The sequence below is a fragment of the Abrus precatorius genome, unplaced genomic scaffold (genome assembly GCF_003935025.1).
Source record: "Abrus precatorius isolate BTA unplaced genomic scaffold, Abrus_2018 Scaffold9, whole genome shotgun sequence".
NCBI classification, from domain to species: domain Eukaryota; kingdom Viridiplantae; phylum Streptophyta; class Magnoliopsida; order Fabales; family Fabaceae; genus Abrus; species Abrus precatorius.
The window spans coordinates 14454167-14475534 of record NW_020874439.1 but is presented as its reverse complement, the minus strand read 5'-3'; the positions used below and the strand labels follow the sequence as shown (position 1 = coordinate 14475534).

The following is a 21368-nucleotide window of genomic DNA, read 5'->3' as shown; positions in this document are numbered from 1 at the left end:
TGATTTAAGGGATTAAACTTTGACTATTAATAAGAGAAACTGATTGTCAATTAACCAATTGCTTGAATGTTCAGAGGCATAATTGAATTAATATTGACATTCTTGTGAAATAAATTCCTAACTATTCTTTATTCATTTCTAATCACAACTTTCATACTCTGTTTTTACTGTAAGTTTTTTACCTTTTGATTGTTCCTGTTCTTGACTTCTGAGTGTTACAAATCTTCCAATTTCATATGGCTCAAATGGTTATAGTTTTGTGAAGTGATAATTGATTTCCTAATTCCCTGTGGAGACGATATTCTGATCTTAAAAATTACTCATTACTTGTTGCAATTCCTAGTGCACTTGCTAGTATTTAGAGATTGTACAACACTTTCATAAACAAATATTAGGATACATTTGAGTGCAAACCTTACTGCATAAGCTTTGAAAGTAAACACTTCTACCCGCTTACATCAGTTGAACATGATAGCATGCATAAAAAGAATTGGCTTCTTATTTCTTCAAACAAAAGAAAAATAAAGTTTATATTTGTATGAGGCATTCAGCAAAGCCTTGATTCAGAATTCAGCTCAACAATGAAGTTTTGGGCCAGTGAGGTTCTTAATGGGAAGTACTACACAACACTAAACACTCCCAAAAGTTTTGTCTTGTTACCATTCACTCTATTTCTCATAATTCTTCCTCTTTCTCTTATGATATTCTCACATGAAACATACCCAAAGATATCTACTATCAGCACTTTGAATAGCACAAAAGCAAAACAATGTGAAATTTTTTCTAGGAGATGGATTCGTTATCCTAAAGGACCTTACTATAGCAACAAAACATGCCATTTCATTATAGACGCACAAAATCGCATCATGTTTGGGAGGCCTGATAAAGATACGTACATTCGAGATGGAAACCAGATAAACGTTATCTTCCACTCTTCAATGCAACTCTATAGTTAAAACTTATTAGTGGAAAGAAAATGGCATTTGTTAGAGACTTAGTGGCCAGAAATCAGATGCAGTCTTTGTTGTGCCTCCTTAATCATCAACTAAGTTATCAAACCTTGTTCACATAAGGGAGAGAATTAAATACGCTCTGACTCTTTTTTCCTTAGCTATGGTTTTTTCCCATTGGGTTTTCCTGACAAGGTTTTTATTGAGGCAACATGTAATAGCGTATTAAATAATAATGTATTTTTCTTAGGCTTTTATCCAATTGAGTTTTTCTTAGTTAGATGTTATGAAACATATTCTCAAATAATGGACATTCAAGGGGGAGTGTTATGAATTATTATATGAGTGAATGTCCATATTCATAACTCCTCTTAATTTTTTGTAACTTACAATTTTGTAACTGTTTTGTTTAATTCTTATTCAAAGAGATACAATTCTTCAGTTATAGTTTTAGGCCTATAAATAAGTGTCTTATTTGTATTAAGGATACGGGAAATGAAATTAAGATTCTCTCTTCCTCTCAACAAGCACATAAAGACAAACAAAACAAACAAATGGGTCATAATAAATCATACTATTTATCATAAAGAGGCTTAACTCTTAAATAGTCCCTAGGAGAGTCGCCATCTGTCGCTTTGTGGGTGAAAGAACAACAGCTTTGTAAAAAAAAAAATATTTTATTTTTATTTGAAAGCTAACAAAGGGACTTAATAACTTAAAACATATTTTTATATTTTATCTTGGAAATAAATTATATTTTATTTTAAAACTAAAAATATTTATTTATTTATCATTATTATTCTGCATATATTATTTTTTTTTTAAAAAAGGATTTAACATCTAAAACTGACTTTCACAAAAAACAAAAAAAAGACTTTATTTTGAAAATGATTTAACATTTTTTATATTGCATTTTGAAAGATTTCACAACCTAAAAAATTAAACTTATTTTATTTTCTATTTTTATATTTTTACTAAAAATATTTTTTATTATTTTGACGGATTTAAATAAGAGACCAATTTGTATATTTTATTTTGGGAAAAAAATATAATTAGAATGTTTTAATTGAAAAAAATGTTCTTTTTTATTTTTTATATTTTTGAGCAATGGAATGACGCTCGAGGAAGAAGAAACGCAAAGAAGAAAAAAGAAAAGGAACCAAAGAAAGAAGAGAAAAGCAAGAGGGGACAACACAAATGAATAAAAACACTAAAAACAAAGAGAGTAAAAAGAACAAAATAACAAAAGAGAAAGAAAAGAAACAATATAATAAGATATTAGTGCAATGTTTCTATTGGCAATGAAAGACAGACAATATAGAAAAGGTTTCAAAGATTGTACCATTTTTTTTATAGTATCTCTATCTCTTTTCACATTTTGTGTGAAAATTCTCTTGAAAATTTCTCTCTGAAAAATTACCACGTGAAAAAAATTTCTATCCCCTCTTATGTGTAGGTTAGTCACTATTTATAATAGAATTAATATCTAATAAAAGGAAATTAAGTATATTTTTTACACTTTGATTATTTTGATTCTATTCTATATATTCCTAAATTAACTTAAAAATGGAAACAAAGATTATTATTTGCAGAATATTTTTATGATTTTCATTGATGATATGGCTTTTTAATAACCACCTTTTTTATTTTTTGAAATTCATTATTTATTATTTAATAAAATCCATGACCCAAACAAAAATGGGTGCTCACAAATTGTGTAACACCTTAATTTAATTTCTAAAATAATTTAATTTCGCAATAAATAAGAATAATAAAATTTTCATTAAAAGGGTTCCCAATACTTAGTTCAATAAAGTATTTCAAAATAAGGATGAATTACAATTTTTGAATCAAATCATTGCTACAAGAGTAACTCAAATACACCATAGTTTCTAAAATAAACTTCCTAAGTCCTATAGCAGTTTCTTCCATCCCTTTACTAAGCTTGGTGCTGATCGTATTGGTCACCTGAAAAATAAATGTAAGGGTGAGTACTCTATACTATCACACACACACACACACACACACACAAGCATAGAGACACACCTTGCACATCCCAAACATTTCATGATATAATTTAATTCATTCATCGAACAACCATAAGTCAATTTCTTACAACAACATGCACATCCAATCACATCAATTTACACCTTCAATCAATCCACAAAATGTAACGCCCCAAGTTTTGTATTATTAATTAATCGTGTATTTATATATATATTTATATTTTTATTTTGTGGTGTGTCGATTGATTTGATGGTGATATGGATGTAAGGATGTGCCTTAGTTTAATGGGAATGTGTGTGTAAATGCAGATATGTGTAAATGTATGTAGACGCGTGTGTGTGATTGGAATTTGGAATGAAAGATGTAAGTTAAGTCTTGGTGCAGGGCATTCTCGCTGTAGCGAGAGGTCCCGGGGAGAAAAGCATGCGACTGTCGCCTTCTCGCTGTAGCGAGAGATATCTCGTTGTAGCGACAGTTTATGGTGCATTTCTGGGTGTAGTCTCGCTGTAGCGAGAGGGTTTCGCTGTAGCGAGATTCTGCAGAAGCCAAAGTGTAGTTTTCTCTGGTTTTTCCACTGTAGCGAGAGGGCGTGTCGCTGCAGCGAGGTCATAGGGCTCGAAGAGTGGGGCATTTTCATGATTTTTCCCTTCCTTCTTCCACGATTCTCTCCACCCAGCCTATTCCGACCGTTTGGGACCCCTCCAAGACCGATTGGAAGCTAGATTGAGGATTGGGGAAGTGTTTTGAGCTCTTGGAGGTAAGTTCTATGGTTAGGGTTTCGATTTTCGTCCCTCTCCTTCATTTTCTGAGGTTTCCCCTAAGTTTCCTTGGGATTTCTGTGTGCTTTAGGGACGAATTCAGTGTGGGGAGGCGATTCCATCAACGTTTCGTGTCGGGTCTTCGTTTTTGAGGTAAGGGGAGTACTTTACTCTAGTTATCTTTGTTAGGAATGAGTTTATTTGAATGAATATAGTAATGTGATAGAAATAGGAGATGAGGTTGTGTGTATTGATGAATTGTATGAATTGGGTTGAGTCCGGAGGTGTCCGACCTCCGGCATATTGTGTGAAATTGAGTGATGTGCTGGTGTTGGTTGCCATTGGATGCAAGGAAATGATGTGTGTATGATAGAGATGTGATTGTGAATAAGTTGAGCATGATGTATGACGATTGTGATGAAATGGTTAGTTGTAATATGAATGAAATTGTGTCGACATGCCCTTGATTGCAATTTGAATAATGTGAATGATTGAAAATGAGTGTGGATGGCATGTTGAATGAATGATGATGTGTTTGGGTGTTGGAACTACGAATAGTTCAGAGATACACTGGGGGTGTGGAAGATGGGGGTGGTAGTAATACCTTGGGGAAGAGAGGGTGGTGGTGACATCAACAGTGAGCGTGGGTGCACCACAGGCCACAGACTCTCCTCCTGACTCGACCTTTGACTAACACCTTTGCCTGGGGGGCTCAATATCGCACATGTTGTATCTGTGGAGCAGGAGCTATTCGGGCGACCTGATCGTCTTGGTCACCTGAAAAATAAATGTAAGGGCGAGAACTCTACACTATTACACACAAGCACAGAGACTCACCTCACACATTACACACCCTTTCCAACAATATTGAAATCATACATCCAATAGGCATAAAATAATACATGTCAACATTTCGTTCCAATCCACACACAGGTGCGCTCACTGCACCATCGAACAATACACATACACGTGCGCTCACTGCACGTAACTATGCTCACTGTGGCACTATGATCACAGTTTTTTGATGCCCTTAACCTTAGCGACTTACTGAGTTTACACCATGGATGGTCGCTGGATAGCTCCCTTTCCACGGATACAACGTGTGTGGTATTGACCCCCAAGCAAAGGTGTTAGTTAGAGGCCGAGTCAGGAGGAGAGTGTGTGGCCTGTGGTGCACCCACACTCATTGTTGGTGTCACCACCACCCTCTCTTCCCCAAGGTATTTCTGTCGCCCCTATCTTCCACACTCCAGTGTATCGCTGAACCATTCATAGTTTCCAACATATTCAAACATCATCACAATTGCATCCAACATGCCATTCACACACATTTTTAACCATTCACATTATCTATCATCAATCAATGGCATGTCAACACATAGTTTCACCCACATTCTCAATCACATCACCGTATTCACTTTCACTCATGGCACGTAGGCCCCAATTCAATTACATCACACTCAAACATCTAATATTCATAGAGACTCTACCATAATCAGGCCATTTCATCACACACATGTCCAATATTCATTTTACTATGCTCAATCAAGAATCTTCTATCAAAACACGCCTATCCCTACATTCTACCTCTAAACGCTCCAAACATGATTCCAACCATCAATCTTACTCCCAAACAACTTTGGAGGCAATTCAAATAGTGAAATAGGATTGAGAGTTGAGAGAATCGAAGATATTTCGAAGAGAGGAATGGGAAATGAATTTTTCAAATCCTAAACCCCTCAAATATCCGTCTGGTCGCGACACTCTTGTTACAGTGTATCGCTGAACCATTCATACTTCCCAACATATTCATAATCACGATCACGCTCACATTTTCATGCCATTTTCACACACATTTATTCACATTCCCAATTACATCATGGTATTCATTTCCATCAAATGGCATGTCAACACATTTCAACCACATTATAACCAACCATTTCACCACACATCATACACAATATCAATCACACTGCATTCTACACAAAATTTCCATTACAATCAAATCATAATTAAACCATTCCATCACACATCATCCAACAACTACCATATAAAGATTCATAAGAAATTTCCATCAAAACACACATTTTCCTACATTCTATCTCAACCACATTTCATCATATAACATTATAAACGAAATTCAACCCAAAGATAGGGTAGAGTCCCTCCTTACCTTAGATTGAGGACCGACAACACAAATCAAAGGTAGAATAGCTCCCTACACAGATTATTGCCCTAAATGGAGAACTCCATGAGAAATCAAGAAAATGAAAGAAAGGGACGAAAACTAAAACCCTAACCTATGAAACTCACCTCTAAGCGGCCCAAACACGATTCAAACCTTCAATCTTGCTTCCAAATGGCATTGAAGGCAATTTAATCGGTGAAATAGAGTTGATGGTAGAGAGAATTGAAAGAGTGTTCGAAGGGAGAAGTGGAAAATGAGTTCCTGAGCCCTAAACCCTCAAATACCATAGGATTCACGACACTCTTGTTATAGCAAGACATCTCTCGCTACAGTGAGACCCCTCCTCGCTGCAGCAAAAATCTTAGACAAATCTACACTTTAGTTTCTACAGAATCTCGCTATAGCGGGTCCTTCTCGCTATAGCGGGTCCTTCTCGCTACAGCGAGACTGCACCTAAAAATGTGATAAATCCATATTTTACTATATTTTTAGCCTAGTTTTTGTTAGTAAATAAGGAGTTAAATAGTAAATAAACTTGAAAATACCATAAAAATTGTATTAATATTCATAATTGTGTAAATAGTTTAGAATTTTAGATTTTATTCCAATTCTGGACAATTTTGCTTAAAAAGATTTAACTTTGTGCTGAAGCTTGAGTTAAAGATTGAACTGAAGGAAGTAGAGGAAGTGAGCTTAAAAGATGAAAAATCAAGTATTATGTGTTGGGCATAGCCACTTTGGGTGCATAGAGTAAACACCTTGAAGAGGAAAATCCATGAAGATCAAAGAGTGTCTAATCTAAGTGCCCATGCGTAGAGAGTGTCTACTCTAAGTGCTGAGAGTAGCCACGTGCAAAAGAGAGTGTCCACTCTAAGTGCTGAAAGTAGCTACCCAAAGCTGCCCGTGGACACTCTGGTCACTTAAAGTAGCCACGTATAACGCTTATTTACACAGAATACATGCGCGTGGACACTCTAAGTGCTGAGATAGAATTTTGAAAATCACTTCTAATTGTCAACTTTGGACGACTTGAGTTCCTAGTTCAGTTGTAGAAGCTTCTAAAAGACCTTTCATGCTATAATCCTCAGAGATTAAATTGTGGAAATGGAAAAGGCAGGAAAAACATTATAAATAGAAGTTAAGAGTTCAAAATTGGAAGTTTCTGGCCATTTTTTGTTTTCTTTTCATTTTCACACCTTAGGAGAGTTAGAAAGGGAGATTGGGGGTGACGTCTAAGCTCTGAACCTTGAGAAATCAGGCTGGATTTTGAATTTATGAAGAAATTCTGCAGCTCCTTTCTTCTACTCTTTCTCTCTCTTTTTCTTTTAGGAATATGTTCTGATTTCTTTTTGTTAGAGATCTATGGATCCAGATTTGATATTGTGATGTAATTTTGGATCTGGAACTTGAGGTTTTGATTGAATTGAGTATGTGATTCTGTTCTTAATGCAGTTGTGAACTAATCCTTCATTCAATTGAACCTAGAGGAATCTTCATCAATGGAAATTGAGTTTATTTCTCATATCTAAATCATATGCCTAGGTTATTGAGATCTTAGGAATAAGTATCATAATCTAGTAATCCTATAATTTCCAGAACTTAATGCAATATTTGATTGAATTTCACCTAAGGAATTAGGGAGGTTTAATTACGTATTAGGATCAATGAGGTAAGAAATTGTCCTTTGGTTAAAGAAGTGAAATTGATTACCAATCAATTAGAATTCTTAAAAGTCCATAACATAATTACATTGCAATTGAAAGTCTGGTGAAGTGATTCCTAACTATTTTCCATATAGCATTTTAATACAAAATTCGTATTCTGTTTTGCTATATTTTTTCAGATTTTTGCACTTTATTGTTTTTGTTTGTTAAATGATTCAAAGCACTCCAAATTCGTTTGGCTCAACTAGTTATTGATTTGTGAAGTGGTAATTGATAAAGAACTAATCCCTGAGGACGATACTTAGGACTCATATTAATTTTCAAATTTTATTACTTGTTACAACTACCTAGTATACTTGCTAGTTAGTTCTCCAATTGTGTGACAAGTTTTTGGCACCATTGCCAGGGAATATTTACTTTCAATATCATTAGTAGCAGAGAGATAGCTAGATTGAGCATTTCTTTTTATTGTTTTGCTTTCTAATTTTTCTGCATAATTTTTTTTTTTTTGCATATTGTGAAGTTTTTTGCATAATTTTTTTTGTGTTGTTGATTTTTGCATGAGTTGTTTTGCATTTTCTACATAGCTGTTTAATTTTTCTCCATAATTCATTTTTTTTCTTCATTTTTTTTGGATAGATTCTAAGTTTTTTTTGTTTGCTGCATAACTTTTCTGTATAATTTTGTTTTGCATTTTTCTGCATAGTTATAAATTTCATTTTGCATAATTTCTATGTTTTCTGCATGTTATGTTTTGTAATTTTCTGCATAATTTTAGATTTCATTTTTCTTAATTACTGATTTCATTTGAATTTTGTTTACTTCTGTTTTGTATGCAAAGAAAAACCAGAAATATAAAGTGCTCTATTGTTTGATGGCAACCAGCATGTATCAGAATTTCTATCAAAGCCAAGTTGCAAGAACAAGAGCTTATGAAGCAGATGCTTTTGAGAATTTGATTAATAATTTTCAAGTTGGAATTTTCCAAACTAACCCCTTGGTGTGTGATTTTTACAGTGAAAACCATGTGCATGAAACCTATGATGTGGCTGCACCAAGATTTCAAGAGGAAATTTTCAAAGACTTTAATCTACTTTTCCTCATGTATATCAATATCAAGCTAACATGAGTTAGCCATATTATGATTGGAATCAACAAATGATCGCTGCAACAACACCATTCTCTAGTCCTCAATTTTCACAGCCTTGTTTTCAAGTATCATATTCTCAATCTCAAAGAGGACAGCAGCCTTCAAAGACTATTCCAAACAGAAATAATGAACTTGAAGAAACTTTGCTCCAATTCATGGAATTTACTCAGTCAAGTTTCAAGAATCAAGAGGCATCCATGGAGAAGATGGAGATGCAAATAGGACAAATTTCAAAACAATTGTTAAATAAGAATGATGAGAAATTTCCTAGCAACACCATTGTGAATCCAATAGAGCAATGCCAAGCTGCTTTCACAAGGAGTGAGGTGGAAATTTCAAGGCTTTGGTAACGAGTGGAAGAAAATCACCGAAGAATTCTTTGCCAATGCCATGAGGGTCAAAGGCGACACTCTCCCTCCCAGACACAACATGGTGAGGGGAAAACTGATCAACTTCACTCCCTCCAACATTCAGAGAGTTCTGAACATTCTAGCCATACCTAAACTAGCTAGCCAATTGGACTTCACCACTTTCAGCATTCTGGAGGACAAGGACTACAAGCTTATCCTTGAAACCATATGCAAGGAGGGTGAGAATTGGGAGTTTGACTACAACATGCAACCCAAGAATCTAACAACAATGCACCTAGTCCCTACAGCAAAAGTCTGGAGTATCTTCATTCTCAGCACCTTCATGTCAGTCATCCACTCCTCCACATTAGCAGTGAAGAGGGCAGAGCTGATCTTTGCCATTCTCATAGGCATGCCCATCCATGTTGGTGAAGTGATCAGCAGTGCCATCATGGACATCTTGAGCAGGAGAGAGACTCCATGGGCTTTCCATCCCTCATTGCTATGCTATGTCAAGATGCTGGGGTAGACTTTGGGGACTACCAACAGAAAATCAGAGCAGCCCCTCCCATTTTCACAGCCATGGTGAAGAAGTTGTTTAAGCTTAAAAAGATTGTTGACCCAGGATTATCACTACTAGCTGACTACAGAAGGGACACTCCAATGAGGATGAGGGAGCAGATGAAACAACTTGCTTTGAGGCAGGATACCATTCATGCTGGATAGAAGACATCCATGACACTGATGGACACGATGCTTCAGAACATAGGGAAGAAGTTGGGGATGACTACCGCACAGCTTTATGATGCCCCCACGTTCAGTGTCCCTTACCTAAGAGCAGTGGTCCAGAGTGACCTTCCACCATTTAATCCCACTGCCCCTGCCAGAGCTGATGCAGATGAAAGCAGCTCCAGCTCCTCAGATGAAGAACCACCAACAGCAGCAGAGGGTGCTGATGATGATGATGACTCTTCCTTTTCCAGCTCCGATGAGGATGCCATTTAGCTTTAGTTTCTTTTTTACCACACCCACTTTTCACTTACTTTATTCCATTTCCCTGTATATATTATTAGCCACCATTTCCATGTAATTATCGCACATTACCGCTTTTACCTTTACTGCTTTACTTTCATATTACCGCTTTTATTTTGAACAATTTAGGACATCCCCACTTATATATATATTTTTCATATTCTGATTTCATTTTGCTCCCTATACTAAATTCTGTGTATATTTGTGCATAAATTGCCCTCAGTCCTATCAAGAGGAGCATGAATTTGACCCTCGAGTTGTGCATCTACTTTATATGAAAGGGAGTGATCTCTTTGCCTCTGTTTCATATTTTCTTAGTCTAAATTCTTTGCTGATGGAACGAATTTCGCTACTCGTTATGCACAAAGATTGTCGTTAATCCTCATCAAATATGCAAAGAAATGAATGCAGTATTAGGGTGTTGTCCTAGGTCGTCTCCAAGGAATTTTTTGTTGAGAACATACATCGAACAAGTGTAAACATAGAATTTAAAGCAAGTAAATTGGCGGGAGGTTTGTCAATTTCCAGATTTTAATCAAGAGCAAAATGTAAACTAGTGAAATTCAATCAATTAAGGAGAGTAATCCCTAGTCAATCAATGAGTTCTATCCCTATTCTTTCAAATGATTCAATAATCCCCTATTTTTCCCTTGAATTAAGTTAATCTAACAAGCAAAAATTAACTTTAGCATCCCAATTAAAATTAAGCATCTTAATGGGCTCCAATCTCTATCCCTAAGATTAAGCAATCTCAAAGATTAATCAAAATTAAGCAATTTTGGATTAGAATTTCGTTTAGGTAATTTAGGGTTCATTAAGCAATGTTCCCTTCATGCAAATTTCATTTCATTCAGAGATTGGGGTTAATAAATCCAAAGAAAGAAAGAGTAATATTGCCATTAAACCCAAGAATTCAAGAACCATATGAGTTGACTAGGAATTACAAGAGAATTTAGCCCTCCATATGGATGGGCTTCACAAATGAAAGAAAGAAATGCAGAAACGTAAGCAACATTAATGTAAAATCAATGAGAATCAAAGGGAAATTGGAAATTAAAACCTATAATGGACCCATGGCTGTCACCCAAGGTTCCAAAGCTCTGGAAAGAAAAATGTCCTCATTTGGCAAAGAGAATCCAAGAAAAATAAATGTTATAGTGGGGGACATGTCAACAAAGTGTCCACTTTTGCCTTTGAAAGTGTCCACTTTGGGCCTTGAAAGTGCCCACGCCCATATTTACATAAGCTTGCCAATTCTCTGGAGTTGCCACTTTTGGACTTGAAAGTGGCTACTTTGGATGCGCTTAGCCACTTTGAAAGGCAATAGTGGCTACGTGCAAATTGCTTCCAAAAGTGGCATCCTGGAGCTTTCTGGAGTTGCTACTATTGGACTTGAAAGTGGGAACTTTGGATGCGCATAGCCACTATGAAAGGCAATAGTGGCCACGCGCAAAATGCTTCTCAAATGGCGTCCCTGGAGCTCTATGGAGTTGCTACTTTGGAGGTTGAAAGTAGCTACTTTGGAACCTTTAATGCCCAGACTTGCTGTAGTTGCCACTTTTGCTCCTAAAAGTGGCTACTTTGGGGGCAACTTTCATCCAAGGGCCAAGATATCTCAGAATTAACTTGGGGACTCTGCAAAATTATCAAGATAATTAAACTTGCAATCTATATCTATGTAATTAAATGCAAATTAACCAAAAAATTAATAAATCTATGATATTTACTCAAAATGTGATTTCTATATTATTTGCACTATCTAAGTCCATTTTTTCTATCAAGGAGCAACAAAAAGGCAAGTAAAAATATAATAAAAAGTGGATTCATCACAACCCCAAACTTAAACTTTTGCTTGTCCTCAAGCAAATCAAAATTCAAGCAAATCAAATGAAGAGGGTTGGATTTATCCAAAAAATTTTTTTTTAGAGATTTTCATTTCAACTTCATGCTTTAATTAGCACTTCCAACATCTTCACAACCATAGAGTCATTCAACAGAGGAATCATATTCATGTCAAATATTCCATGCAAAGTCCCACTAAATTGAAACAAAAGAATCAAGCAAGGTTTCATGTGACTCACATAATGCAATGAAACTTTCCATCTCACAAGGTGGTGTTTCACTCATCACTCAATAACATTTCAGGCTAAGTGTTTTCCCTCAATCCATGCATTTAGCCTCACCCTACCATAGGCTTGCCCATATTCTCAATCTCCTTTGCCTAGACACAATGAACCACCTATCATAAGGGCTTTGTTGGTCACAAATGGGGTTAGGATAGGCTCAAATTTAATCAAGGAGGGTCACAAGATCAAGTGGGTACTCAAGAGAAGGGAGTTCTTTTGAGTGATTTAGTACAACAACTAGAGTGGAATGCCTTAAATGATGTAGCTTAAGAGGTTCAAGCATTCTTTCACCACATTTTTTTTTAATTTGCCTTATGTGAAAATCCTTTTTCAACTCAAAAGCCTTGCTATATTTTTCTTTCTTTCTTTTCTCCTTTTTCATTCATTCATTCATATTTTTGTGATGTCATGGACCTTGACAATCATTTTTTTTTTAACATGTATTATGAACATGTATGCTGTCCACCACCCCAAACTTAAGACATTGCTTGTCCTCAAGCAACTACAAGCATAATCAACACCCCAAACTTAGTTTCTTGCACTCAATCTTGAGGCAACTCAAAAGAAATACCTCTATTAAGGAAAGGGAATTATTTTTGTTGACTAAGTTTGGCAAAAGCAAGAAGTGGGGAACAAGGAAGTGAAGTGCAAGGGTCGGGGGAAGGGTATGTGCAAAGAAGGCCTCAATCATCTAGATGGAAAATTGCCCAATGCATATTTAATTAAGTAACAAGGCAAGTTCTAGAAGATGAATGCAAAAATACATGTAATATGCACACAGAAAAGAAGAAGAAAGGCCCAATTCACTACCATGGTAAAAGTGATAATAACTTGCAAAATGAGAATACAATTCACCCGACAAGAAAATATGTTCAAAATAGTAGGGACAGTAAATATGTACAAAAATGAGAATGAGTAAGAGTTGGATGGGAAATGCAATCAGAGCATAAAAGCAAAATACAAAAGAGAACTAGATTAAAAGGAAAAGAGAATACTTGAAATGAGGAAATATTTTTGTCTTTTATCTAGTACGGTGCAGGAAAAGTAAGCTACAAATAAATGCAAAATCAAGACAAAGAGTTCACCCCCTTTTTTAGATGATGTACTCAAAGTTCAGGGACATAATGATGCTCCTCTTGATAAGACTGAGGGCATCTAAGCAGAGAAAAAAAAGAAAACACGAAAGGTTGACTAAGTGGCATCTTCATCAGAGGTGGATGAGGTGGCTTCTTCATCTTCCTCTGCGTCTTCTGCTTCCTCTGAGGTACTGGAGCTGGGGGCATCTCTGGGTGCATTGGGATTAAATGGAGGCAGGTCATTCTGAATAGCAGCTCGGAGGAAAGGGGCAGGGAAACGGGGAGCATAATAGATCTGGTCTGAGGTCATCCCCATCTTTTTGCCAATGTTTAACATCATGGTCTCCATGAGGAGGAGCATGCTAGTATGACCAGAGTAGATGGCAGTTTGCCTCTGTGCTATTTGCTGCAGCTGCTCCCTGATTGTTGCAGGGGTCTCCTTCTTGTATTCCGCTAGCAAGGTGAGACCTGGGTCTGAAGACTTCTTTGGCTTAAATAGGTCCTTCAGCAAGGCAGTGGAAATGGGAGGAAGTGCTCTAACTCTCTGCTGGTAGTCTCCAAAATTAACACCTACATCCTGGCACAACATAGTAATTAGAGAGGGAAAAGTTAAAGAATCTCTGCTCCTTTTAAAGACTTCCAGCATGGCGCTGCGGATGACCTCCCCAACATGGATGGGCATGCCAGTGAGAATAGCATAAATGAGTTCTGCCCTCTTCACTGCAATGGTGGAGGTGTGGATGACTGGCATGAATGAGCTGACAAAAAAGATACTCCACACCTTGGCAGCAGGGAGATGGTGTTTGGTGGTCAGATTCTTGGGCTGCATTTTACAATCAAATTCCCAATTTTTTCCTTCAATGCAGATTGTTTGAAGTATAGGCTGGTAATCTTTTTCCTTCTGTTTGCAGAATGCAGTGAAATCCAGCTGGCCAGGTTGTTTCTGCAGAGGAGGGATGTTTAAAACCCTCTGGATGGTGGCTGGAGTGAAACTAACTTGCTTACCCCTGACCATGGTGTGCCTGGGGGGTAAGTGTCAGCTTCCAGGCGCAGGGCATTAGCATAGAATTCCTGAGTGATGTCCTTCCACCCATTGCCTACACAAGAAGTGAAAAGTCCCCAACCACACCTGTCTATTTCCTCCTGAAACTGTGGAAATGTCCCCTGCTGGATTTCAAAATTCCTGTCCTGGACAATCTGACGCCGCAGGATGTTCTCTTTGAAATACTGTTCGTGCTCTGGGGACCTAAACCTGGGGTCATGGATAGGAGGGGTTGAGATGAAGAGGCTTCAGTTGGCCTACTCCTCTTGGTTCTGGGTGTGTTCCAGAAAAGAAAGAGCATATGAATGGGTAGTGCAAGAAAAATTTGGGTCAACCCTCTATGGTAACAAACAATAGCAAGTAATCAAACCAGTGAAAGGGGGTTGCAAATTATTTTGATGTAGTCCTAAATGACTTGTACGCACAAAGGGTGTATAGGGCCACATATGACTCAAAGAGCATTCAATGCTAATCATGGTACATAGTAAAAACACATTGCATTCCATAAAAGATACATTCTATGGGCAAAACGTAGGGCTCAAATGATACATACAATTGCAATTAAGTACAAAATAAATGGTATGGCAAACGTTCATCTTGTATAGCAATTGACTATAGAACACAATGTGGCTGCTAAGTTTAAGGGCCATAACACAGCAATAGTGAAATTAAAGTCACGAAAAGCATGTTCAACACCCAGAAAGGCCAACAATTAGAGCTAATTATAGAAGGGGCATGAGAATCAAGTGCAGCAACAGCAAAATACCATGTAATTTGAGAAGCAAAACAGCGAAATGGAGGGTTAGAACTCAATGTAAATGGACATGAACTGAATTTAGACATCAACATGCATGAATATGAAAAGGAATGGCATAATGGGCATGTTTGAGAACATAAAAATAAGGGAAATAGGCATAACGAAAACACCAATGAAATTCATAGCATATGGAAATGGGCGTGGCCACTTTTGCGGACAAAAGTGTGAACATTGAACATGGTGGCAGCCAAACATGGTCATTGGGTGCAATTAAAGGACCTCACCCACTCTAATTCATATAAGAATGCTTAATTAAACAAGAAATTCACATCAATTTCAACATATAAGGGCACAATTGAAAAGCCCCAAATTGGGGATCCAAGAACCCTAACCCATGAATTAAGAGAGGGTGAGAGATTTACCTTGCTTGGAGCTTTGGGTGTGGCGGCGGAAGTGAAAATGTGAGGATTGGGGTTGCAAAAACTAAATTTGGGAGGTGGAGGAGGTGTGTCGTGAAGTGCGGTGCTTGAGTGGGTGTGTGTAGTGAGTGACGTGAAGTGGACGTTGTGGCTTTGAGGGATTTTAGGAGCTGCGTGCAGTGGGCTGGCCCAAAGTGTGGTGCGCGTGGCCACTTTCAAGTGAGAAAGTGGCAACTACTGTGAGTTTGTGTGTGGGCATATGCGCGTGGTTACTTTGGGGTTGGAAAGTGGGAACTACAGTGGGTTATTTTGTGGGATGAGTGTGTGTGGCCACTTTCAAGTGAGAAAGTGGCAACTATAGTAAGCCAAAATTTAAAGTGAATTTGCGCGTGGCTACTATGGGGCTTCAAAGTGGGAACTTCAGAGAGTTCCTCTTTGTGAGCATATGCGCGTGGCTACTTTCATTGAAGAAAGTGGCAACTACAGTAAGCCCCAAAATGCAAAGTAAATTGCACGTGGCTACTATTGGACTTGAAAGTGTCCAGGCGTAAACTATTGACCTGCTGGGTGTCAAAGTAGCCACTTTCACTCTTAAAAGTGGGAACTACAGAGAGAAATATGCTTACCTTGAGCCAAAGTGACCACTATGGCTTATGAAAGTGACCACTCTCACGAAAAACAATTTGTACCAAGCATGAATGAGTACCCAAAGTGTTTGCTGCTGCCACAATCCCTGCAAAAATTCTGAGTCCACAGAAAATTATTTACACAAAATTGAATTGTATCTACAAATGAAAATAAATAGAAACAAAAACTCAATTGAAAGAATGCAAAGGGAAAAAGAAAAAATCCTTATTCACGTGTGAGTTGCCTCTCACAGAGCGCTTCTTTAACGTCATTAGCTTGACGTGCGAAGTGATTTACTCATGACAGGGGTCTTGGTTGAAGGAAATGATGGGAGAGTACACATCCACCTCTTCAATCTCCTCCAAGGGAACTGAGTTCTCCAAAAAATGCTTCAGGCGATGTCCATTCACTGTGAAACATTTGTTAGTGGAGTCACTCTTGATTTCCACTGCACCATTAGGAAACACTTGTGTGACTATAAATGGACCAATCCACCTTGACCGAAGCTTTCCAGGCATAAATTTGAGGCGGGAATTGAACAAGAGCACCTTTTGACCAACATAAAATTCTTTCCTGGCTATCAACTTGTCATGGTACCTCTTGGTTTTCTCCTTATAAATTCTGGAATTTTCATATGCCTCTTGACGTAAATCTTCCAGCTCTTGCAATTGAAGCTTTCTTTGCTCTCCAGCTGAGTCATAGTACAGATTACAAGCCTTCACTGCCCAGTATGCCTTGTGCTCTATCTCCACTGGTAAATGGCAAGCTTTGCCAAAGATTATTCTATAAGGAGACATGCCCAAAGGTACTTTGAATGCAGTCCTGTGTGCCCACAAGGCATCATTTAGCCTGCGGCTCCAATCTTTTTTGTGGGGTTGTACAACTCTTTCAAGTATTTTCTTTATTTCTTTGTTGGAGAGTTCGGCCTGGCCATTCGTTTGCGGGTGGTAGGCTGTGGAAACTTTGTGCAGAACTCCATATTTTCTCAGCAGAACTTCCATTGTCTTGTTGCAAAAATGACTTCCTTTGTCACTAATGATGGCACGTGGGATGCCAAACCTGCAAAATAAGTTGGAGCGAACAAATTCTGCAACAACTCGAGCATCATTAGTCTTGGTGGCTTTAGCTTCCACCCATTTTGAAACATAGTCAACAGCAAGTAAAATGTATAAGAAACCAAAAGAAGAGGGAAAGGGGCCCATGAAGTCAATACCCCAGACATCAAAGATGTCACAGTATACGATACATTGTTGAGGCATTTCCTGTCTCTTGGTGATCATTCCTTCTGACTTTTGGCAGCTCTCACAGACAGAATATGTTCGCCAAGAGTCTTTGAAAATGGAGGGCCAGTACAATCCTGAGTCCAACACCTTTCTTGCTGTTCTTTGAGGTCCAAGGTGTCCTCCCACAGCCGAATTGTGGCAAAACTGCAATATGGATGAGATCTCTTCATCAGGGACACATCTTCTGATCACTTGATCATTACAGAACTTCCATAAGTAAGGGTCGTCCCACACATAGTGCTTGGCATCGCTCTTGATCTTGTCCCTTTGAATTTTTGATGCATTTGTAGGGAAGACTCCTGCAACCAAAAAATTAACCAAATCAGCATACCAAGGTACATGTGATGTGCACAACTCTAAGAGTTGTTCATCAGGGAAATCATCCTTGAGGGGAATGAGTTCAGGGACTCCCTCTATTCTGCTTAAATGGTCTGCTACCAAGTTTTGTGCTCCACTTCTGTCTTTAATTTCCAAGTCAAATTCTTGAAGTAAGAGCATCCACCTTATTAGCCTGGGTTTAGAATCTGTCTTTTTTAGCAAAAACTTCAAAGCAGAATGATCAGTGAACACCACAACTTTTGATCCTAACAGATATAATCTGAATATATCTAATGCAAACATTATGGCCAACAATTCCTTTTCAGTTGTGGTGTAATTGGATTGTGCAGTGTCTAAGGTTCTAGAAGCATAATAAATGACATGAGGGACCTTACCAACCCGCTGCGCAAGGACAACTCCCACTGCATAATTTGAGGCATCACACATCAGCTCAAAGGGTATTGACCAATCTGGAGGTTGGATAATTGGTGTGGTGGTTAAGGCTTTTTTAAGGAAGTTGAAAGCCTCCTTGCAGTCCTCATCAAAGTTGAATTCAACATCTTTTTGTAGCAGCTTCGAAAGAGGAATTGCAATCTTGGAGAAATTCTGGATGAACCTCCTATAAAATCCTGCATGGCCCAAAAAAGAATGAACCTCCCTCACGCATGAGGGGTAAGGAAGATGGGAAATAACATCCAATTTTGCAGGATCAACCTCAATGCCTTTTTCAGAGATTATATGGCCTAAAACTACACCCTGCTCTACCATGAACGACATTTCTCAAAGTTAAGTACAAGGTTAGTTTCAATACACCTCTTCAAGACTTTTTCTAAATTGACTAAACATGCATGAAAGGATGTGCCATAAACTGTGAAATCGTCCATGAAGACCTCTACGCAATGCTCCACTAAATCAGAAAAAATACTCAACATGCATCTCTGGAATGTGCCAGGAGCATTACATAGGCCAAAAGGCATTCTTCGATAAGCGAAGGTGCCAAAGGGACATGTAAATGTGGTTTTCTCCTGGTCTTGAGGGGCAATACAAATTTGAAAATAACCAGAGTAACCATCTAAAAAGTAATAGTGGGATTTATCTGCCAATCTTTCAAGCATTTGATCAATGAAGGGTAGTGGGAAGTGGTCTTTCCTCGTTGCCTGGTTCAGCCGCCTGTAGTCTATGCAGACTCTCCAGCTGTTCTAGACTCTGGTAGGTATCATTTCATTCTTCTCATTCCTGACCACAGTAAGTCCAGATTTCTTTGGGACCACTTGCATAGGGCTAACCTAGGTGCTATCAGAGATTGGGTATATGATCCCAACTTGAAGCAACTTGGTGACTTCCTTCTTCACCACATCTAGGATGATGGGATTCACCCTCCTTTGAGGTTGTCTCACCGGTTTACCATCCTCTTCCAACAAAATTCTATGCATGCACATGGAGGGGCTAATTCCTGGTATATCAGCAAGTGTCCACCCAATGGCTCTTTTATGCTTCTTGATCACTTCTAGCAACTTCTCCTCTTGATCTCTATCAAGCTTGGTGGAGATGATAACTGGGAGCTTCTCATTTGGTTCCAAATAGACATATTTCAAATGCTCCGGTAGAGGCTTTAACTCCAATGTGGGAGGTTGCTCTATAGAGGGAAGTGATTTAGCATTTTCATTTGACAAAATTTCTGCAACATTCAAATCAAAGGGGTTAGATTCAACTGTATTTACTAAATCCAATACTTCACATTCTACCCCTATGGAATCATCAACTTCATCAACATTAAAAATTTCAGAACTTTCATTCAAATAATCAGAATTTTCAGCACAAGTATCATACAAAGAATTTTCATATGATTCACAAACAAAAGCATCCACACAATGGGAAAAATTAAGAAAAGAGTTTCTCAAAATTTTGGTCCAACTCTCATCCACTAATGCATCAAATACATCAATATGAAATATAGAATGTTCTTCAATCGGATGTTTCATGGCATCCAATATGTTGAAGCGCACAATGTTCTCCCCAAATTCCATGGTGAGTGAACCGGCATGTACATCAATCTTCGTTCTTGCAGTCTTCAAGAACGGTCTTCCCAAAATGATCGGTGCAGAATTTTTTAGTGACTCCTCTTCTTGCATGTCAAGGATGTAGAAGTCAGCTGGGAATATGAGGTCATTCACCTTCACTAACACATCTTCAACAAGTCCAGCTGGATGTGTTGTGCTTCTATTGGCCAACTGAATTACTACACCTGTGGGCTGCAAGGGACCAAGAGATAGAGAGGAAAAAATAGACAATGGCATAACATTAATGGATGCTCCTAGATCTAACATTGCATTGTCTATCCTATTATTACCAATGATGCATGGAATAGTAAATGTTTCTGGGTCTTTACACTTCTCAGGCGTTGTGGTTCTCTGTTTCTCAAAAAGTGCAGAAACATTCCTACCCATGTTGACCCTCTCATTACCTTTCAGACGCCTTTTATTTGTACACAAATCTTTCAAGAACTTGGCGTACTTGGGTATTTGTTTAATTGCCTCTAGCAAGGATATGTTTACCTCAACCTTTTTGAAGGTGTCCAAGATTTCTTTGTCACTTTCCTCAGCTTTCTTACTTGGTTTGGTGACAATAACCCTTTGAGGAAAAGGTGGTGGAATTGCCCTTTCAGCTTCTTCTATCACTTCTTGAGTGGTGGGTGCATTTTCTTCCTCCTTTTCATCAACCAAGGGGCATGGGATCTCCTTCTCCCTAGGCATTTCAGGCTCTTGCATTACCTTCCCAGACCGCAGAGTAATTGCACTGACATTCTTTAGGTTTGTGACTGTCTGTGCTGGGAGGTTGCCTGAACCTTGGGACTGAATTTGATTTATAGAGGAAGCTAACTGTCCCATTTGGTTCTCAATTGTTCTGATACTGGCCTCTGTTCGCTGTTGAAAATTAATGTTGCTCATGGCCATCTGCTTCACAAGCTCTTCCAATGAAGGCTCATTCTTCTGACAAGGAGAGGCTTGGGATGAGGATGCTTGCTGCTGTTGGTGAGATTGTTGCCCATGTTATTGATCATTCCATTGGCATGGCTGATGTGGCCTGCCTTGACCAGCTTGGTAGTTGTTGCTTTGCTGATTTTGCTGGTTGGAATTTCCTCCCCACCTCAGGTTTGGATGATTTCTCCAGCCCGGGTTATACCGGTTTGAAGAAAGATCCTAGTTTAGTTGTTGCTGCGGCTGCTGAAAAGGAAATTTGTTAGTGTAAATATTTGCAGCATAGGCTTGGGGGTTACCTTCAGGAGTATCTGACTCCTGCAATGTAGGGCAGCTGTCTGTGTAATGATCCGCAGCTGAGCATATTCCGCAAAGCGTAGCTGAAACTGGTGGTGGAGGTGTTGCAGAGACAACACTCTCTTGCATTGTAGCTAATTGCTTTAGTATGGAGGCAAGCTCATCAATCTTGTGCTCAAATTTGTTTGGTTTTGTAGTTTGAACTTCATGCACACCTCTAGTAACACAAGAATTCTGTCTAGTTGCAAATTGCTGGGAGTTGGCAGCCATGTTTTCTATCAAGTTCCTGGCTGCCACAGGGGTCTTGTCTACCAAGGCTCCTCCACTCGCTGCATCGATCATACTC

The 21368-nt window shown here is 38.3% G+C and overlaps 1 pseudogene; it reads right to left on the bottom strand.

The window, feature by feature from the left end:
• LOC113850865 overlaps positions 1 to 21368 on the bottom strand; it is a 190798-nt pseudogene that overhangs the window by 25846 nt on the left and 143584 nt on the right.